This window comes from Brachycentrus maculatus, unplaced genomic scaffold (genome assembly GCF_059751285.1).
Source record: "Brachycentrus maculatus isolate JH-2025_06_01 unplaced genomic scaffold, ASM5975128v1 h1tg000149l, whole genome shotgun sequence".
NCBI classification, from domain to species: domain Eukaryota; kingdom Metazoa; phylum Arthropoda; class Insecta; order Trichoptera; family Brachycentridae; genus Brachycentrus; species Brachycentrus maculatus.
In genome coordinates, this window is record NW_028280902.1 from 125274 (window position 1) to 135948 (window position 10675).

Consider the following 10675-nt stretch of genomic DNA (forward strand, 5'->3'; position numbering starts at 1 on the left):
TCTGGTCGTGGGTATGATCCGTAAATCCATTAAGCAAATACTACTTATGTGAACAAATTAAATAAAACCTTTACGTTTTCACGAAAATGAATTCAGTAATACCCAAAGAGAAAGGTATTTTCAGCCAAATCTCTACTTGATGAAATTTCTACGTGAAATTTTCACAATATTTTTCAGAACCTGAAAAAGTAATATTTCAGTCATTCGAAATCCTCAGAATTTCACCTGAAAAACAGAGCTTAATTTAAGTTTTGTGATATCGCTTTCAGTTGTGTTTACCTGAAATTGTTATTTATTTTATTTCTACGTTCATAAATTTGGGTTTTAAATTGAAAATAAAATCCTTATGGGTTATTTGAAACCCTTATATTTTCATCTGAAAAGCATTTTTTTCGCGGCATTGTTTTCAGTTGTGTTCGCTTGATATTATTATTTATTTTTATTTCAACGTATGTTAAGTTCGAGTTTAAAATTGAAAAAAATATATTCTTACTGGGTTAGAAAAAAACTAGAAACACATATCGCTCACTCCTTTCAAGAACGTCATAAATCAAAAAAACTTGATTTTTCAGGATAACGTTTTTAAAGTTTAATAATAAAATACAATGTATTAATGATAAATATCAAGCCACTTGCTGAACTTTTTAGAATGCAACAGATATTTTTAGGTTAAACCTGAATGTTTTTTCTCCGTTTGAAAAGTATTTAGTAAATTTAAATAAATAATTAAACAATACCTTTTCTTCAAAATGCAAAAACACACTTTCTACCCTGTAGCGGGTAAATATTAAGTTTAAAATATGTCTCTTTTGCTGGGATATAGTACATTTTCTGTGCATTCCGAAAACATGCACAACTGAAAATTGACGTTTTTGAAAGGAGTGAGCGATTTGTTTACTTAATCATTTTCACGATCTTCTTTTCCCCAATTCATTCACAGTGAATCGTCCTTGTGGTAGTATTTTACAAAAATAGCACAATACAAATTTTTCAATATTATTATTATTTTTATAGGTACTCTGAAAGTATTTGGAAGAAGAAGAGGAAGAAAGCAATCAATGCCTAATTTTTTTGATGATTTGTCAATCACAGACAATTTCTTTAGGTCACTTCTTGCGGTATATTAGAGAAAGTTTTTCTTTCCAGTTCAAAGTTCCAGAGTTTTTGCTCACGAGGCCTAACAAACCTTTGAACCCTCTCGCGGTTTGTAGGCTGTACGAGCCGAGTGAGTATTACTAGAATGGAAGCAGAGGGATGAGAGTAAGGGGGATGAATGTGGGGGTGACATTCCTTAGTCTTAGGGCCATCAATCGTAAGCCGAACGTAATCAGACTCTCGTAGGTCGGAACGTGACTTCAGGAACGTTTATAGACTATAGTAAGACCAGATGAATCATAGCCACGGCTTACAAGAATAGTGTATACAAGCTAGATTCATATTTCACCGAAAAGGTGGGGAAAAATCCCGTTTCAACGGATTTTACGGCCAATACAAACATAAAGTATAAAAAGATAAGTTTTCAGGTAACACAACGTAAAATATACATTTTTTTACATCTCAACATAGATGAAGAAGGATTCGGAAGTCTAGGCATTTACAGGGCTCACAACCATTATAGGCTTGGTTAAGGCTTTTCTAATCTCTGTATGTTTTTTATTAGTTTTATAACATAAATGTGGAATCGTTTAATTGGCTTTTTTATAGTAACTACTTTTGTTAATGTAGTGTAATGTCTATTATTGTTAATAAAACTATTGTTTATTATATATTTTTTAAATGTAAAGTTGTACAATTCCCGAAGAAATAAAAAAATGAATAAGTGATCACTTTACACACGTGTAACATTCACCGATTCTTCCACAATTGACACAACCACACAACTCAATTTTTTTTAAACTTCTAGATATTGTATATTGACCAAAGTCGTGACACAGTATGCGCGAGTTCACAATAGGCATCTATCGTGGGATGTGTAAAACTTTTTTTAAGCAGACTCCTTACATTTGTATGCGAGGTCCAAATCCTGGAATATGTTCACATAAAATATTTTTTTTAGATTAACTGAAAAGTTATGTTAATTTTCAATCAATGTAAAAAATAGCTCCTCTTTAGAAATAATCCAGATTTGTGAATAATATTTGGACATTCAAATTGTTGTAAAATATAGGACTTAGTTAAAGTATAGTAAAACGGTATCCAACGGAGTGCCCGTGTAAACTTTGCAAGGAATTTTTCCTAAAATCATAGTTTTCCGGAAAATACTTCACTGAAATGTGATTTATTTATCATTTACATAACAAATACCTACATAGCAAAAAAATAGGACAAGAACAATATTCGAGTCGCTTTTTTCTCTCTTTTCCGGATTTTCATGAAAAATATGAATAAATTTGTTGATATGATGACCAAAGCTAATTTGAGAGTACTTTTCATCATACATTCACATTAATAGTTTACAAGTATATCTTCTCATTGAATAACCGTTCCATTTTTAAACAAGTATCTTCAAAAAAAAAATCCGCTTGTTGGAATCAAATGTATCAAAGTGGGTTTAAACCTAGAAACTCTAACTTAAAGTCTGTGACAATAACTAAGAGACCACAACCGACTTCATCAATATTTTGGATACAAAATATATGTTCCTATGAAACTTTGCATATACTTGCTATATGTGGAGCAGAATGTTGTAATGACGCATGTGGAATCGCAATGACGTCACACTTTAATACAAATAATTTAAGGGATTTTTCATCCTAATCTCCTTTAGAAATTAATTAAACTTACTAAATTCGGTAGGTGAAGGCTCTGTTTGTTGATTTAGCTACAATTTGTGGTAGATATTACAAAAACTCCAATCACTATACTGCTGAATAAATATAATAAAATAATTCTATTTTTTTACGAGGTCTGAACAAATATATTATTTATCAGGGGCGTACATTCCATATTCACTAATTGCAATGTTAAAAAAAATAATGCAAGGTTGAGATAAGCGTTATCGACAAATTTAAGAAAGGCGTTTTGAGATGGTTTGGGCATGTAAATTGAATGAGTGCAGAAAGCATATTAAACTAAATTTATGAGGCGAATGTGGTTGGTTAAAGGAGCAAAGGAAGACCGAGAAAGCTTTATATGATCGAGTTTTTAGACGCGCTCAAAATGTTGTAAAAAAAGGCTACGCACTTACCTTTCGACCCATCTCTTCCGCCTACACGGTTTAGAAGAAAAGAAACTCGGTGCACGCCACTGCTTTTTATTATGTAATATAGAGTTCATACACAATACGTAGTCATAATTTAATAATAATTCAAACACAATATTGATTTTCAGTTAGTAGACATGACAAGCGGCTGTACCTACCATGACCTCGTTAATAATATAACTATCGGTTACATGAGGTGCATTGCAAATTCATCTATAATATTATATATTTTAAATAATTATCACTATCTACCAAATAGGTACTGATAAATCTCAATTTGAAACATCTATGATAATGATAGATATATTTTCTATTCTTAATTAAAATTTCAACTTAGTTTAATTTTAACTTAACCACGATGTATTTAATAAGATAAAATTTTAATTAAAAATTAAAAAAATTATTTATTGTTTCGGCATTAACTTTGTGGTAAGACATGTTACAATGATTAAAGAAAACACTTCGTTTTTTACCACTTGAGTTTTATTATAGACTACATGTTTCAGAAGTTAAACTTCCATCATTCAGGTCTGTATAATAACTAAAATATAAAATATAAAGTTGTTCGTTATCAGGAAATTTATGTAGCGAAAGATTTACTACACGATCACTAAATTTATGGTTAGATGAATTCACACAGTCAAATTTAGTTTGGGTGGATTGATTTTCAATAAGTAATTTCAGTTTTTTATCTAATTTAATCTTTTTTGAAATGCTGCAATACTTGCAAAATATCGTACCTTATCATCAAAGATATCCCATTCAATAGGGTGTAATATATGGGTTAATTCACAATGAAGATATTTTAAAAGAATTTTTATATTATTTCGTACAATGAAACATATTGTTTAATATATTGTTTCAAAATTCTTCACCATTGCTTTCCATTTTTCCTTTGTTTTCAAACTCCGTCCCTTGACTAACCCCTTCCCCTTACTTTCCCCTCTCCTTATTTATAGAACAATTTTATATTTTATATTTTAGTTATTATACAGACCTGAATGATGGAAGTTTAACTTCTGAAGCATGTAGTCTATAATAAAACTCAAGTGGTAAAAAACGAAGTGTTTTCTTTAATCATTGTAAAAATTGAAAAGTTTTACCACAAAGTGACTGCCGAATCAATTAATGAAAATATATGTTTTCCTAAGAGTAAATAATATGTGCGTGATAATTACGTAAGAATCGAATAAATATTTATTTTTAACGTTTGATAATCAACTAGTCAAATAGTAAGTAGTAGTTAATATAATTTCAGGGGTTTTCTCCGAAAAAAAATGCGTGAACTAATTCGGAACTGTTCGGAATTTTTCAACTGAAGGCTGATAAAATCCCCAAATTATTAAATAACAAGAAATATCTTTATTTTTTATTCATTTAATTATTTCATACATACATACATTTTTTTTAAACTATATGTACATATTAAGGTTCTTTAGGCAAGGCCTGTGTTGAGCCGAAATACTTACATGTTAATACAATTTTTAATTTTTATTATTACTTGTTGGTTATTATTTTTATTATTAGATTATATACATTACATACAATAGATACAATAACAATTAACAGTTTAAAGTTTTTACAATAAAATAATTACACCTGGACATTATTTGCTTTACTTTCTACCTTGTCCCTTCCAACGAGAAGCAACCATCGACGGACACTGTGCTTAAAGACATGATCACTACTGGAACTTTTAATTTACTTGACTCATACCAAATTTACACACGATTAACATGAATTTTTCTAAAGGTTTCAGCACAAACATGCGTTACGAGCTGAGTGAATATTTATCATTTTTGTAAAAAAATAAATTAGTAAAAATGACCAACTACAAGGTAAATGCTTTAAATATTCATAATATTGAGAATAATCACTTTGTCAGTTTTCTCACCAGCTCGTTGTATTTTTTGTCGTTCCGTTTATTGGTCCACTTTTTGAGGACATTTCGCTCACTCCTTTCAAGAACGTCATAAATTAAGTCATCAATTTTCAGTTGTGCATGTTTTCGGAATGCCCAGAAAATGTACTATATCCCAGCAAAATAGGCATATTTTAAACTTAATATTTACCCTCTACAGGGCAGAAAATGTTGTTTTTGCATTTTGAAGAAAAGGTATTGTTTAATTATTTTTTTAAACATACTAAATATTTTTCAAATGGACAAAAAACCTGAAGGTTTTACCTAAAAAGATCTGTTGCACATTAAAAAGTTCAATAAGCGGCTTGATATTAATTTTTAATACACTGTGTTATATTTTTAAACTTTAAAAACGTTCTCCTGAAAAATCAGGTTTTTGATTTATGACGTTCTTGAAAGGAGTGAGCGATTTTTCGACGTTAGAGGACATCTGATGATATAAGGACTATTAGGGTATTGGTGCTCTCAACTCTCAATACTTGTAGCTTTCAGTGAAAAATATTTTTTAAATTGATGATAAAGCAATGTGACATTTCCATAGAAGAGCAATTTCCCGTTTCAATGCTCTGTCCGCTCCAATTATGTCATGTGTGTTATTTTCTGAACGAATGGATTATTCTCATGAAATATGTATAACCAATGTATTAAATCAACATAGATGTAGAAGAATATGGAAGTCTGGGATTTAAAAGGCTTATGATGTATCATGGGCTCGTTAAGTGATCACTTTACACACGTGTAACATTCACCATTCAACCTATGATTCACAACCACAAAACTCTAATTTTTGGACTTGTGACTTAGCCGACAACTAGTGTGATCTAATTTAGCCGCATAATGAACTTGATTGATTTCTTACTTACAATATATATTTTTTTAAATCAAGAAATAAAATCATTATTTAGCATGTTTTATTCAATATACTATTCTTTAATCAATACAATGAAGTTTATCAAATTCAGTACATATATCTATCATTTATCTAATAAACAGTGTACCTACCTAGCTACCTACATACTCTATATAATTTTAAGGCCCAGAACCGTAGAAAGGGGCTACTTGAACTTTGCTGTTTTACTTGAGCCCAGTACAAAAAAGATATTTAAATATGTATTTGGTCTACAATAATGAACGTAACGTGACAATAAGTGTCACCTGTCAGGGAAACAATAAATCCTTTCGATACGTCAATACAGATCTAAATATTTTTTTTTTGTACTGGGCTCAAGTAACAAATCAAAGTTCAAGTAGCCCCGTTCTACGGTGTACAATAAGTCGCTACTTAATTTTCTCCAAACCAAGGTAACATTTTACGTAATTGTTTTTTTTTTAAATACTGGTTTTGTATTGAATAAATAAGTTTTACTTGGAAATAATTATATGGTTTTGAAAAGAAAACAGTAAATGGAAGGTAAGGAGTTAAGAGATTGAATATATTAAAAAAATAAAAGCAAATATCCAGTATACATTCTATAAAACAAATCGGGCGTGGAAAGACGTGATACGTTTTCGGCGGTTGGCTGGCGAGTGAGTTCTATTTTTGCGAATATCCCCTTAAGTGTAAGAAAATTGTCTCTTGAAACAAACCTCAAACGTTGTACCATAAATATTTGCCTCTGTTGACTAAATTCGCTCACTATTTTCAAGAACGTCATAAATCAAAAAACTTTATTTTTCAGGAGATGGTTTTTAAAGTTTAAAAATATAACACAATGTATTAAAAATAAATATCAAGCCACTTATTGAGCTTTTTACCATGCAACAGATCCTTTTAGGTAAAACCTGAAGGTTTTTTCTCCACTTGAAAAATATTCAGCATATTTAAAAAAATAATTAAACAATACCTATTCTTCAAAATGCAAAAACAACATTTTCTGCCCTGTAGCGGCTAAATATTAAGTAAAAAATATGCCTCTTTTGCCGGGATATGGTACATTTTCTGGGCATTTCCAAATTACGCACAACTGAAAATTGTCGATTTTTTATTTATGACGTTCTTGAAAGGAGTAAGCGTAATGTGTTTGCCGACTACTGGTCTATTCCAATCAAGCCGCATAATGTACTCGTATATTCAGCCCAAAAGCTGAAAAGTCCGGCGATTAATTAACCCAATCAATAGCCACTGTCGGCATTGTGTTGATAGAAATATCACCAAGAGTGACTCATCTTCCGTGAAGCGCCACTCCCAGTCATTTAAAAGTGTTTATCAGCGGTTTGCGAATTACGTCCGTGGGGTAAGAGGGGAGTCCAATTTGTACTCGAGTGATGTTTTTATAATAATATAAGATGTCACCCAACTAAACATACTATCACGCTGATTTAATGAATGGGTAGGCAGAGTGAATAGAACGCCGCACCAAACTGTGTTTGCAAACAATCTTCACCTCTTCCATGTTAATGCATCTGCTCTTCCATACCCACGATTATTCCGACTCCTGATCTGGCCGCATTCAACTATTTGAAATACTTGATCACACTATTTTTTTCTCAGATTTCCCTTGCTTCTATTTGCTAACTACATTTGCCTTATAAATTTGTTTGAATGTTCTTTCTTCACTCATTCGATTCACATGTCCAAACCATCTCAACACACGTTACACTTCACATTCACTTTTTTACATTGGACTTTGTACAAGGACCACTGTTTGTACTGCTAATTTAGCTTTCGCTGGCAGGCTTTTATTTGCTATAACTGATTTCAGTGTACCATTCACTCTGTTCTCAGCATTCACATTCCTTTCTTTATCTTTTTTAATCTTTCCATCGTAAGAAAACGTATTTCCCAAATATACAAAACCACCTACCTGTCCCATTATTTCCCCCATTTACTATTATTTTACATCTAGATCTACATCATTCATATCTTTGAAAAACCATAACTTTGGATTTCCTTACATTCACGAACAAATAACTCTTGCATACATTGTACATTTTTGTCACCAGCTTCTCTGCTATCGGCATGCGTCTTCTCTGCTATCGGCTCTGCTAACGTCTTCTCTGCTATCGGCATGAATAATATCATCGTCAGCATACAAGAGACAACAGACAGTCAAATTGTTAATTCTAGCACCAGTATAAATTTTGGAGCTTTTAAGTTCTTTTATGCATCAATCCATGTATAAGTCGAACAGCCAAGGCGACATTACATATCCCTGTTTAACACCTTTAGAAAAGCCAAACTAGGATGAAAATGAACCACTTATGCATGCAGCGCTATCGTCGTGCAAGGGTACAATGCCTTGGATAAGTTTATTGCTTACTCCATACTCATATAACACCTTCCATAGTTCTATCAACTCGGTCATACGCTTTCTGCAAATCCACAAATGCGCAGAAAAGCTTTTGGTTTTGGTCTAAAACATTTTCTGTTATATTGCTAATTCTAGGATTTTAAGACCTGTTATTTTTAATATCAAATTGTAACATTATTTAATCATTTTTTTTTATTATGTCATGACTTCCCTTTAACGACTAGCCTCTTAAGAATAGTAGAGGGTATTATACACCACCAAGGTCCTTTGAAGGTGCAGGTCAGTTACAATGTAATGAATAACAGTCAATCGATTGACATACTTTGACCTTGATGGGTTTAATGCATTTCCCAATGTTATAATAGTTCGACGTTTGCGTGTTTATTTTTTTAAGGGTTTGCCCATGTTATATAACTAACTAACTAACCATCACGCTGCTTCCTCGCAGGGGTAGGCAGAGAGAATAGAGCGCCACACCACTCTGTCCTTGCAGACATTCTTCGCCTCTTCCACGTTCATGCATCTCCTCATACATACCCGCCGATTGTTACGACTCCTAACCTGACCACTTTCAAGTATTTGGCATACCTGATCGTGCCATGTTTTTCTCGGTCTTCCTCTGCTTCTTTTCCCACTAACATTCCATGTAATATGGAGTAGTTATATATTAATTTAAACCATTTAACAAACCCTGAGATTGCTGAAAAGTGGATATGGAAAAAAAATTGGTTTAATTATTTATCGGATAGTTTATACAGCTCCATTTTTGTAAATAATTACCACAAAGCCACAATTACCGTAATTTTGACTTTTTGACGACATGCATGTGTAACTAATTTGCATGTTATTTAATTTTTTCAATATATATTAAATAATATGTATTTCCTTTGTGGTAAGAGTTATTTTGACACATTGTTCTAGTTAACTTAAAAACCATTACGTCGCTTCCACGCAGGAGTAGGCAGAGGAAATAGAACTTCAAAACAAATAGAACACCAATCTGTCTTCCCAAACAATCTTTTCCTCTTCTATATTCATGCATCTCCTCATACATGCTAACCTATTATCCCAAAATAAATAATTCTTCTTTTTTAATTAATTTTAGTGATTTTCAAACAAAGTTAGATTTTAATTATAAAATGGAAAATCACAAAGTTAATGCTTCAAACATAAATTTTATCTCGTTTTTCTTTACTTTTAATCCTTATCTGCACCCCATGTTGTATAGGGCAATGTATCGTATCAAATCAACGCAATGTTATCTTGATCGTTAATTACAATATATGAAGGCAAGGTGATCAGTCTCGCGCTTCAGGTATTGGTCCAGGTGATGTTAAATAAACATAAGAGATAAAAATCACTTATTTAATTTAATTAGAACCCCCTAGAAAACGAAACAAGGACGGGTTGTCGAATACGCTAACCAGAACTCTTGACATATAATACATAATTTGTATTTTTTATGTCCGCCTCCGTAGTGTAAGCACGCTGGGCTGCCGTACTGGAGGTCCCGGGTTCGATTCCAAGGGGGGGGGGGGGTCAAATAAATAAGGTGATTTTTTCACTCTAATATTACCCTGTGAAACGGAGGAGTGAAGCGGAGGGCTGATCACCTTCCTTCATGTGTTAACGATCAAAATAACACTGCGTTTATATGATGCAGTGCCCTATGCACCATCGGGTGTGGATAAAGTTTTGAAGTTTTTTCGAAGCAATACTTATTTTTTGTTTTTTTTTTCATCAATATGTCTTAATTTGTTACAGAATGTACTTCTTGAACAAGGGTATTTTAGTGGTTAATTAAATAATGTTAACCAACCCTTCGACTCGTGTTTTTTTACAACCCTTGGCTCGTTAATAACTCGGTTATCAAAGCATCATTAGTGACATTCAATATTCATAATTTTGTTATGTAAGATCAGGAGTTCCCAAACTTTTTTGATCGAAAACCCATTCGGGAGTGAAAAATACAGCTGGTAAAAAAACTTATAAAATATCTAACCATCATGCTTCTTCCCCGTTTACACAACATGTGCAACACAAGATTTTTTCGTATTTTTACTATTTTTTACGGTATTCAATTAATTATAAATACACGGTGTTTAAAAATAATGCGGAATGTATCAAAACACGTGTCACAGTAGATTTTTAGAAATAGTGGTTTTACAAAAATTAAACCAAAATTAAAAATGGAAACATATAACCTTAAAGTTACTGCCGAAACGAAAAAGAAATAAAAAAAATTGATACCCAATATAACTTGATAATAATCGCCACATAATTTTCTCTAAGCCCAGGTAA